Source organism: Mirounga leonina, unplaced genomic scaffold (assembly GCF_011800145.1).
Source record: "Mirounga leonina isolate KUSES-001 unplaced genomic scaffold, KU_Mleo_1.0 Mir_82, whole genome shotgun sequence".
NCBI lineage: Eukaryota > Metazoa > Chordata > Mammalia > Carnivora > Phocidae > Mirounga > Mirounga leonina.
The window spans coordinates 36,191,832-36,204,066 of NW_023270825.1; the positions used below are offsets into that span (position 1 = coordinate 36,191,832).

The following is a 12,235-nucleotide window of genomic DNA, read 5'->3' on the forward strand; positions in this document are numbered from 1 at the left end:
GTGTTATGCACAAACAATGAATCATGGAACACTACATCTAAAACTAATGATGTAATGTATGGGGATTAACATAAGAATAAAAAAAAAGTAGTCACTTTGTAGTAAAAACCAACAACTATCAAGTATTGATTTTCAAAATTTTAATTTGAAGGTGAGAAAATGCTAATTACATTAATATATTCATGACTGAGACTTAATCTACTTAATGTTCCTTTTCTAACATTTCACTTCATTAGCCTGAGGGCAATCATCTGTAATCATCTAATTACAAACTCATTCAAGCTGCCCACTCTCACTGTGACTATTTTATCTTCTTTATCATTACCACATATTTTTAAAATGAAAGAAAATGCAACTTTGTTGCAATGTTATATTATTATTGCTTAGATATTAAGATGCTGGCAATCATGATCAGATCTATCTTTATAATGTTTGACTCAACTTAGGATATTGTATTATCTGGCAAGGAAATGTATTTAATTTAATGCTTAGAAAATTAAATCCAACCTTCTACTAAATACTTTTCTAGAATAGGAGAGAGAGTAAATAGCTATATCCAATAAGTAAGTCCAAAAAGATGAAGATAATAAGAACACCATTGCTATTTGACTTATGAGGGGCTAAAAGTTCCAGAAACCCTACAAAAGAAAGCAGAACGTTTTCTTTCATATTTCTTTTATAGCTCAAATAGTTTTGTATTATATCGTCACATACATCAGTTGGAGATCACATGAAAAAAATCCTAAGATTAATCAAATAGTCTGTATTTCACGTAAGTTCACATTTATTGGGCTCTACTTTGCCCATAACTTTGATCTACCTCGTTTAAACTTCTTTGATTCCACTTTCTAGCTGTTGTACATCCCTAGTGTTATAATTTAAAAAAAATTTTTTTTCTAGGATCATTTTCAACAGTTAAAAGGCTCAGCAAACATCTTTTCTTGTTTTCTTTCCTATAGCTTCTCAGAGTAAGTGGTAAAGGCTACCAAAGGTCAGAACTTGAATGAACAATTCCTGAATGCCTACAATGTGGCAATCACTGTGCTGGGTGTTTTTAGGTTATGCTAATCTTCAGGAAACCCCTGAAAGGGAGTTAGTGTCACCTGATGAGTAATTTGAGGCTTAGAGAGATTAAATAACTTGCTCAAACTCACACACCTACTCCTGAGTAACAGTCCTTATTAAAATATCTGCCTATTGAGGTTATGTTTGGAGAAAAAAATCCATATCATTTAGAGATACAAAGAGATACTTACAAATGAAATGATGTCTGGGATAGGAAATGTGACAGGAACGTGGGTGCAAGCATAGATATAAGTAAGTTTAGCCATCAGTTAAAGTTGGGTGATAAGGTCATATACCTGAGGGTTTGTGATACCATTTTTTCTACTTTTGTGTATGATGAAACTTTCCCAAACTGAACGGTTTTTAAAAGTAACCTGAAGAGTAAAATTAGTATCAATTGGATGCAAAGAGGAGGAAAAGAGAGGATGTAAATGTGTAGTGGTATTCACCTTAGCAATTCAATAACTAACTTTTTCAGCTATGTCCTTTTAGAGCGAATCTTGCCAGAAGCTCTGAATCACCTCACATGTATGGGCAAATAGGCATTTTCATATCTTATTCAAGAAAAAAGTGAATTTTCCCATAGCAATTATTAAGACCCCAAGCTGTTTCAGTCCTAACCATACTTCTCTGTGTAAAATAAACTATAATCCTAATTCTTAATGAAATAAAAGACCCAAAGACTAGTTTGTCAAACACTCTGGCCTTTTTCTCTCCTCCTCTTAACCCCACTTAGTGTGCTATTTTACTATTTGTTCATTCTTTTTAACTTCAAAGTGGCAGGAAGAGAACATACAGCTCAAACCAGTCAATTCACTTTAAGCAGCTCTGTCAAGAGGGTTTTTGGCAGTAGGTGCTGTTTTTGATGAACATAATTATCTGTTAAAGTACTGGCCCTGCCTCTTCGACAACTTTCGTCAGTCTAAACTGAAAGGAGTAATAATAAAGTCCATCTTAAAACTGAGGTAAAATGCCGCCACTGAAAAAAAGTTTGTCATGGGGCCTGGTATGAACCAGCTGGCACCTGTCACAGGATGTCCTCACCACCCACCCTCTGGCTTCAGTGGCATCTTGTTGACACTTTCGAAAGTGCCAGAGCTGGTAGCTTGCCAGAAGTACCCATTACATATTAAAAGCATGCTTGCCTGGGCGTAGGTCTTCTGTATTACTGGGAAACCTTCAATGGGCCCTGGGATTCAAGAGTTGGACAAAGGAATATGGTGCTTAGGAATGAAGCCAGAGGCTTCAAATGTAGGCTCTTAGGCCAAGGTCTCAAGGACTAGCCAGCCAGATGAGGCTGGGAGATAAAGAAGCAGGCTGGAATGAAGTTTGAAGTAAGGCTGTTCCCTTTAGATGTATTTTACTGGAGAGTTGAAAATGGGATTGGTTTATACATTCTGTATGCTTGTACTAATCCACTCCCACAAATACAAGACACTATGTCAAACGTGGTTCTCTGGAATGACTTCCAGGCCTGACCACCAAACCCCCACCTCCACTCTCAAACTTGAAGTTCTTCATCTATGTGTTGCTGTAAAGGCATTTTGTAGATGTAATTAACATTCATAATCAGTAGACTTTAAATAAAGATTATCCTGGGTAATCTGGGTGGGCCTGATTCAATTGGCTGAAAGGCCTTAAGAGCGGAACTGAGGTTTTCCAGAAGAAATTCCACCGGTGCCTGTGGACTACAACTTCAGCTCATGCCTGAGAGTTCCAGCTTGCTTTTCCTGACAGCCTGCTCTACAGATTTCAGACTTGCTCCCAGCCAGCCCCCAAAACTGTGCATGTCAAGTCCTTACAAAAAATTTAATATAATTTCCTACTCGTTCTATTTCTCTGGTTGAGCCGTGATACAGTGACTGAACAGGAGTATTTCTAAGTATTATGTGCAATTTGGACTTTGTATTTTAATAGCAAATACAAATTTTTCTGTGTGTATATAGGAGAGTGTCTCTGGAGGTCTACATATATACTTGTTCTCTTTTTGAGTAGGCCTGACCTTGGGCTCCCATGTCCTCCCCTTGTGGTGTTCAGTTCTAGTAAGAATGCTAACAGTTTGACCCTATCTGATTGGGTTCCTCATCCTACACTATCCCCCAGGTGATGTCTGATTACCCTAGTCTGTTTTCAGTAAGAATACTGCTGACTCAATCTAGCAATAATCCCCCTTACCCTGTTTCCTCTTAGTAATTTTCCATCCACTGACCCTCACACCCTTCCCATTGGCTATAAATTCCCACTTGTGTATTCAGAGTTGAGTTCAATCTCTCTCCCCTATTATAAAACCCCACCACAGTAGCTCCCCATGAATAAAGTCTGTCTCACTGTCTTTAGTAAGTATCATGAATAATTTTTCTTTAACACCCCCCAGACTATTTTGATCACAAATTTTTTTTACCATTCACTCCAAATTAGATAGCTAGATTTCAAGAAATTTATACTGTTCTATCATGTGCATAATTTTTTAAAACACAAAAATAGAAAGAAAAATGTTGAGATTAAAAAGTAAATACAAATAGAAGTTGTAATATTCTCTTCCTGCATCTCAAGACTCTTCTTGCATTTATCTCACTTTGAGGTTGTTCTTTAACCTATTTCTCAACAGACACGATACAAAAATGATTCCAGCGTTCACATCTTAAAAGGCAGTAATGGTATCTGTTTTAATTTCTATTTTAAATTCTGAATAAATAACTAAGCCTTTTCTCTTTAAGTGGAACACTTTAGGAGCTTCCAAAAGAGTAAGCACTTAGGACAGTTATTACAGATTAGCCAAACGTGCTCATGATTCACTCAGTTGACTCTGCTAAACACTGCCAACTACAGTAGCAGTCTTGACAGCTGCAGTTTTTAATGTTTTTTTATTCTTGGTTAAATGAATTTAATTTATATCCCAAATGTGGACCACTGACTTAAATTAGGAGGCAAAAGGAAAAAGAGCATTAAAATGCTAATGGGAAGCATTAAAACGTATAATTCTGGGGACGCCTGGGTGGCTAAGTCAGTTAAGCATCTGCCTTCAGTTCAAGTGGTGATCCCCAAATCCTAGGATCAAGTCCCACATCAGGCTCCTTGCTCAGCAGGGAGCCTGCCTCACCCTCTCCCTGCCGCTCCCCCTGCTTCTGTGCTCTCTCTCTGACAAATAAATAAAATCTTAAAAACACTGATAATTCTGAATTTTTGCCTCAGGGTGACTTTTGTATTCATAGATTTCACTTAGTACATCATATAGAATATGAAAAGGAGAAATAGTGGTGATTACACTTAGTATGGCTCTTCATTTACTGAGAATAAAAAGAAATCATATCTTCCATGTTTCATTTACAACCTGACACCTTCTCTTGTCATTTAGAAAGAAGACACAAATTATAAAAATTTTATTTTTTTAAAATGCAGTAATTCCAAGCATCAGTCATAAAAGCAGTTTTTGCTTGGCTTTAATCCTACAAAATGTACTTAATTTTAAATCCAGAATGTAGAACTATTATATATCACAAATCATGTTGTTTTTTTTTACACAAATGGAACAGTTTGTATTACATATTAAATAGGGAAAAAATTGTCGAGAGGGAAAAGACCACTCAGGGAAAATTTCTACCTTTGCCAAACACAAAAGTGATGAAATATTACCATATGGGCTCAGGGCAGTGAAAGTTCTTGATTCAATAAAGGTAGGGAAACCCGGCCTTACTTGAACATAATGTTTCCATACAGGCTGAAAATGGACTTCATAATACAGCCTTGAGTAATACACAATGCGTGTAAGCTGAGATTGGTCACGCTTGACATTTTAACTACAGCACTATTCTGTCAAGACAGCAGCCAGTTCTGCTTCTTGTCATATCAACACTTGATTTATGTAAGCAGCTGCTACCTACGCCAAAATAGTGTATATAACTGCCAAATTTAGAGTACTTTTCAGATATTTTCCAATGTACACTAATCTGAAAATCAAAGACCGTTTTGTGGTAACAGCAAAAATTTTACAAACCAAGAATCTTAGTACCGTATTTACGAACATCTAGCACAGCGCGCCCAAGCACAAGCTGTAAAATGTATGAAACACTATTTATTTTTACAAACACACATGAAGTCTTTTCAGTTTCCCTAAGTGTCCTTTGGCTTTAACGGTGCTGATCAGTGAAAAGATAAAAAGCTCAACGGAACGCATCAAAACCACAGTAAACGTCAGCGGGTGATGATAAGTTAGAACTCAGTAGCAACAACCACATTTAAAGCTACAGGGCTTGAGCGTCTGATACTACAAACCCCAGAGTTCCCACGGGCGCGGGCGGAGCTACTCTCAAATTGATAGCTATTTCAGCCAATGACACAGCCACACACAAAAAAAGGGCATGAAGGACAGGTTTCTTTGCGTTCCAACACTGAAGTCATTCTTAGAAGTTCTGAGAGTATGTGGGTATTTCAGGGCCCTATTAAGTATTTCTTATTCGCAGTAGAAGTCTCCTCGTCACCATAAGAATTCTCTACTCGAATTTGGCCCAGTGGAAGTTACAGCGTCTAAAAGCAGAAAGGAACTCACGTTGCCCGCCGTCAACGGAAGGACTCAGTCGCCCGAGGAAGAGGCGGAACCCACTTTATTCTTGTCATTTATTGGCCACGCAGCCAGGAGACACCACCTTCGTCACAACCAATGAGTCGTTGAAACTTCCTTTAACGAACCGTAAAAGGGGAGGTCCCGTGCGGCGCTTTACGGAAACTGGGCCTACGCACGCGCAAACGTCCTGCTTTCGTCCAATCCGCAGGGAGGCTGGCTCTTGGCAATTCGTCGCCCCTCCCCACCCCTCATCTTTCCCTTTCCCCGCCTCTCTGCGGCTGACCAATGCTCTGCATTTTCCTTTGCTCGTTTACCCTATCAGAGAGGTAGGGGGTGGATTTCCGGTCGTCAGCTGCGCACCGAGGCTGAGCTCGCGTTTCTTCCCGCGCGCGTTGTGGGCTTGCAGTTGAGGTATATTTCATAGGGTCGGGTTGGGCTAGTCCGCGGAATGGGCAGTTCTCTCCACGGACGGCGACAGTGTGGGTTGAGTCGAGAAGGCCGTAGTCGCTGATTCTCTGGCACGAGGACCTCTGAGGGAAGTGGGAGGGGCTGGGAGGTGGGAGCCACGTGTTGGGGCTTCTGGTGCCGGGGTGGGAGCCCCTGCACCACATCCGCGCTGTCCCTGCCCCGCGGGTCTTCCGCGGGTTGGGTGTTGGTGTCGCTGTCGCCGGCCCCATTGCCTCCTCTGTCTCACGTTTCTGTAGAAGCGAAGTACCCTTCGCCTACTGTTCAAGGAAGGGTACCCAGGACCTGTTTTTGTTTTTCTCCTGCAACTCTCATTTTTCTTATCTCCTGAGTTTGTAAATTTTCGAAGTCAGAAAGCACATTTTCATTTGGGAAGAGACGTCCTGTAATGTATGATACAAACTGTGAAACCAGCTATGTTAAGCACTTGACGTGTGTTATATAATCCACACAGCAATCTAAAGGGTAGGTACTCTTACTGTTCTCATTTTCATGGGAAGAAACAGACTGCTGCGTAACTCGTCCACATGTTGTCTTCAGCTTGTCTCTTGATAAACAGTGGTTTCCAAAGACGTAAAATTAAAATGCGCTATTAAATTGTAAAATGCTGCTTCTGTTTTCTTTCCAAACTTGAAGTTATTTTAGAAGTTAATACAACATACTTATAAGTGAATTGATATTATCGATGTAAAATCATCTAGTAGAAGACCTTAGACTAGGAGCCATTTCCTAACCTTTGGGCAAGTCACCCTCTGAGCCGCAGCTTCCTCAACTGCAGAATTGAAATCGATACCAGACATGACTACGTGACTACTTCCTGGAGTTGTAAGGATCAAATGACAGAATGGATATAATATATAAATTATATATAAATAACTGATGATAGCTACCTATATGTGTTCGCTTTTCAAATTCTTTCCTGTGAGGCCAGACGAGCGTTAAATAGCATGGATAGATAATTTTATATATGTAGTTTTATATATTTTATGTACGTAAAACAGTGGTCATATGCAGCCTAGTACCACACGTGAACTACCCGTTTTCTTTTCAAAAAATTTTCCCCCCATTTAATCTATGTTTTCATCCCCCTGAATTTTCAGCCTACATGAATCATTTAAGTAGCATTTCATTAGGAATGGGAAGGCCATTGAGAGAAGCCAGGATGCTTTCAACCAAATTTTCTGTCATCTGTTCTCCGGCTTGATGAGTAGCACTTCCAGTGCGAGGTGTAGGCAAGGATCTCTGGGCAGGGGCTCTGGTTGCATCACTTCCAGCGCTGCAGCTTTAATAACCCCTGCCTGAAGAGCTTCCACCAGTGCATCTTGATTGACTTGCAGGCATTTATCAGCTTATTAAAGGATATGATAAAGTATATGACTCAGCAGCAAGATGGAGGAGATGCATAGAGCGAGCATGCAGAAAGGGTGCAAGCTTCCAGGCCCTCTGTAGGCACACTACTCTGCAATCTTCACTTGTTCACCAGTCTGGAAGCTCCAAAATAGTCTTAAGCCTATATGGCCCCCTTATCTATTCATCCAGGGTTCAGGACGGTGTTCCCTGTAAACGCAGAAGTGTTGTTCAGATGGTTTGTATTCTTACCTTGAACTGATGTAGATAGCCTAAAGCAAAAGTATCTCAACTTAAATAACTTCTGAGTTCTGGTTCCTTCTGGAGGCTCTGAGAGAAGATTCTTTTCCTTACCCCTTTCAGCTTCTGGTGGCTGCATATGTTCCTTGGCTTGTGGTACCTTCATTTTCCAAGCATGTCACTGCTATCTCTGCTTCCATCATCACACTGTTTTCTGTAGTAGAATCTTCCTCTGCCTTTCTCTTTGTGGGCACTTGTGCTTACGTTTAGGTCCCACCTAGATAATCTAAAATAATCTCGCCATCTCAAGATCTTAATTACAAAACCCCTTTGTCATGTAAGAAAATATTCATAGGAATTAGGATTTGGTTATCTGTGGGGGCCATCTTTTAGCTTACTACAAAGGGTATAAAGAGGGTAAAGAGATCCTACTCCAGTGCAGCTTAGTCTAATTGGATGTGCATTAACACCTTAGAAGAGTAACATTTCTTTGAATTCTAATGTACTGTAAAAATTCATGTGACTTTTGTATTGAACTTCATAATATGCCTATGTTTGATACTCTTATGAATTATTTGCCACATCATAAAACATTGCTGTTTTAGGGATTTAAACTGTACGTGGCTTATAAAAGCCAATTTACTATAGTCATAGTTGTGTCCCCCATTTTAAGAAATATGACCGCAGATGATAGTGATTCATTATGAGGAAGCCATTTAAGCAACCAGATAAAGACTTTGGGTCCCATTTCTCCTGAGGCTAGAATGTGCACTAGACTTCATGGAGAACTGAACTGACAGTCCCTCATCATTAATACTCTCCAGTTCTCCCAGCAAGACAGTAGCTCTGATGACCAGGTTTTTGTCATATCTTCAGAAGAAAATAACCCAACTGTTGCTCTCGTGTCTATCTGGAAATCATAATTAGGAGACAGGATCTGATGAGTTGGGTTTGTTACCATTTGATATGGGTATGCTGGAATAAGATTATGAAAAAGAGCCCAGCTCTGAATAGGCATTCACTATGTAAGAACTATTCAATAGAGATCTCTGTGCTTTGTGTATGGAGTTAGAAGAAGTACATGTGGGACATTTATATGGGCCAGGCCTGGAAGTGACCTACATTACTTTTTCTCATGTTGCTTTCTCTGACACAAAGCCATATCTAACAAATGTCTAGTTGTGTACCTCACTGCTGATCTGCTGATGAGTTAGTCTCTGCCACGATGGGCAACACTTAGCCAGCTGCTTAAGATTTGTTCTCAGCCCTTAATCTCCAGCCTTTAGTTTCTTCACCCTGTGAACTCTCCATGGCATCTAAATGCCTCTAGACAGCCTTCTTGGATAAAGTCCTTTTTAAGCTGGCTCCACACCAATGCCATCATCAGGTCCACAGGAAAAAGCTTCACATCCTTGGCCCTGACAAAGTCTGGATGTACAGGCCAATAACAGTGTAATGCAGCCATTTTTCTTTGTTCTCTTTGAGCAGGTAGCCAGTCACAGTCTCTTAGACTTTGCCAGGCGTAGATCCTATATTCATAGTCTACAGGGGACCAGATCAAGGTCTGAGTTTGAGCTACTCATGCTTGGTAAAATGGGAACAAAGAAAAAATGTCACAGTATTTTTTCACAAATAACTTCTTCCAAAGAAATTCTTTTTTTAGCTGCTTCACTTTGGTGTTTTTATTTCCTCAAAATGGATGTCAAGCTAATAGGTTGCAAAACTAGTTTTAGGTCATCTCTGCAAGTCCAGTGTGGACAGTCTGCCACCTGACTTAGGGATGTGAGGATATAGTATGCAGTTTATAGGCTACGAAGTGCAAAGTACTGTTTACTGGGCATTTTCCTGATGACTAATTATGTAACTGAGTTTTTAAAAAATTCTGCCAGTAATCCAAGCCTAAGTAATTTCGTTTGTTAAATGTTTGTTTCACCAGCCCTCACTGTTCCTTGTTTTGGTAATAATTAAATCTAGGTGAAATAAATATATAGAGGAATGTACATTTAAAAAACTATCTTTGAGGGGACCTGGGTGGCTCAGTCAGTTAAGCATCTGACTCTTGATCTCAGCTTAGATCTTGATCTCAGGGTTGTGAGTTCAAGCCCTGCATTGGGCTCCACACTGGGTGTAGAGCCTACTTAAAAAACAAAAACAACAAAAAAACTGTCTTTGAAACTGATCATCTCTGGGAAGCTAGCATTTCTCAATGACTAAAAAATTCCTTAGGTTTCCCAATCATCAAGCAGAATCATTTGATCTTATAAGTTGCCTTATTGGGTTTAGAATAAACTTAAGTGATTGAGATCAATGGTAGTTAGAAGTGATTTTTTTTTCTTTTAAGACTGTATTCATTTAGGAGCGCCTGGGTGGCTCAGTCGTTAAGCGTCTGCCTTCAGCTCAGGTCATGATCCCAGGGTCCTGGGATTGAGCCCCGTATCGGGCTCCCTGCTCCGTGGGAAGCCTGCTTCTCCCTCTCCCACTCCCCCTGCTTGTGTTCCCTCTCTCACTGTATCTCTGTCAAATAAATAAATAAAACCTTAAAAAAAAAAAAAAAAGATTGTATTCATTTATTTGAGAGAGAGTGAGAGCAGGAGCAGGGGGAAGGGCAGAGGGAGAAGCAGACTCCTCACTGAGCAGGGAGCCCAGGACCCTGAGATGACCCAGCTGAAGGCAGACACTCAACTGACTGAGCAACCCAGGCACCCCGTGATTTTTGTTTTTAACTTGTGAAAAATAGTACTGTTGTAGGGTAACATTATTTCACATTTAAATATTTAAAATTGGATTTACTTAGTTTTTTTAATTAAGATTTTAATTTGAATTCCAGTATAGTTAACATACAGTTATATTAGTTTCATATGTACAATGTAGTGATACAACAATCTGTTATACATTACTTAGTCCTCATCATGATAAGTGTATGGATTCACTTAATTTTAATATAGATTTTTTTTCTTGGATTGCAAGTTCATTTTGGCTGAGTTAACTATTCATTTCATCTAGATAAATTGTACATCATACAAGAAGATTTTTAACAAAACCCTTTAACATTTTAAGGATCATAACCTTCGTTATGTGTTCATTATTTTCCAAATTTTCTTGGCTAAGCATTAATTGTTTTGAAACAACTTGAAAAGTATAAAGCGTAAAACTGTTGACAGCACGATGTGATAGAAGAAGCACTTGGAGTCAGAAGATCTTTATATCTAGACCATACAAAATGTTTAACTTTTCTGAGCTTTAGCTTTCTTATTTGTAAAATAATACTACTACTTGTCCAACTTAACTCTCAAAGTTGTGAGAATCCCGATGAAATGACAAATACTGTAGTCCTTTGCAAAATGTGATTCTTTTATTAAGGTCATTTACCTTTTTTTAAGATATTATTGATTTGTTAGAGAGAATGAGAGGGGGGAGGGGCAGAGGGAGAAGGAAAAGCAGACTCCACGGGGCTCAAAAAAGGGGCTCAATCGTAGGACCCTGGGATCACGACCTGAGCTGAAATCAGATGCTTAACTGACTGAGCCACCCAGGTGCCCCTCTCTGTCGTATTTTTAAAGGGTTCAAATTTAGCATTAATTCTGTTGTAAATTCTACTAGTTCAGGTGTTCTTTTTTTTTTTTTTTTAAAGCTCTACCACAGTTTTTTGCCTCTTCATAAGGTGGCTAGACCAAAAAATGATAAAAATCCTGTCTAGAAAGTCTTTTTTTTTTTTTTTTAAGATTTTATTTATTTATTTGACAGAGAGAGGGAGAGAGACAGCGAGAGAGGGAACACAAGCAGGGGAGTGGGAGAGGGAGAAGCAGGCTCCCCGCCGAGCAAGGAGCCTGCTGTGGGGCTCCATCCCAGGACTCTGGGACCATGACCTGAGCTGAAGGCAGACACTTAATGACTGAGCCACCCAGGCGCCCCTCTAGCAAGTCTTTTAATGTTAATTAATATTAATCTCCAAATGTCATCGCTTTGCTAACAATATAGTTTCATAGGAAAATTAAAAGAAACGTCTTCCAGAGATTAATAAGCTTAGTGTGCCATTATCATTAAAACTTTTCCTGATAATGTAGATTACTTTATCATGTCAGTTAAAATATTTCTTTTACATGTTCCTTAGTGTTAGTATTTATACTGAGATAAATGATGGCTCTGTTCTCTTTGCGGGCATTCATTGTAATCATTATTACTTTTTATTGGCTTTTTAAAAAAATTTCATGGGATCCCTGGGTGGCTCAGTTGGCTAAGTGTCTGCCTTTAGCTCAGGTCATGATCCCAGGGTCTTGAGATCGAGTCCCACATGGTACTCCCTGCTCATCGGGGAGCCTGCGTCTCCCTGTGCCTGCTGCTCCCTCTGCTTGTGCTTGCTCTCTCTCTCTCTGTCTCTCTCTCTGACAAATAAATAAATAAATAAATAAATAAATAAATAAATAAATAAATAAAATCTTAACAAAAAAAGAAGTGTTTCGCCATTCTTTGAATTGTAGCAGAGCTAGTGCTTAAGAGCACAGATTTTTCTTCTTCTTCTTCTTCTTCTTCTTCTTCTTCTTCTTCTTCTTCTTCTTC

General features: G+C 39.4%; 1 protein-coding gene across 3 annotated transcripts in view; it reads left to right on the forward strand.

Moving 5' to 3' along the window:
• Positions 1-12,235, forward strand: part of SGPP1 (sphingosine-1-phosphate phosphatase 1) — a 108,299-nt gene that overhangs the window by 65,581 nt on the left and 30,483 nt on the right. The window contains exons 1-2 of one of the 3 annotated variants that reach the window (XM_034993056.1): positions 4,983-6,037; positions 6,424-6,556. The exons of 1 other annotated variant lie outside the window; for it this stretch is intronic. The gene's annotated coding sequence lies outside the window, so the exon portion shown is untranslated. Of the gene's footprint in view, positions 1-4,982; positions 6,038-6,423; positions 6,557-12,235 lie in introns of those variants that run through there. One more of the 3 variants, XM_034993055.1, reaches the window with a different exon arrangement.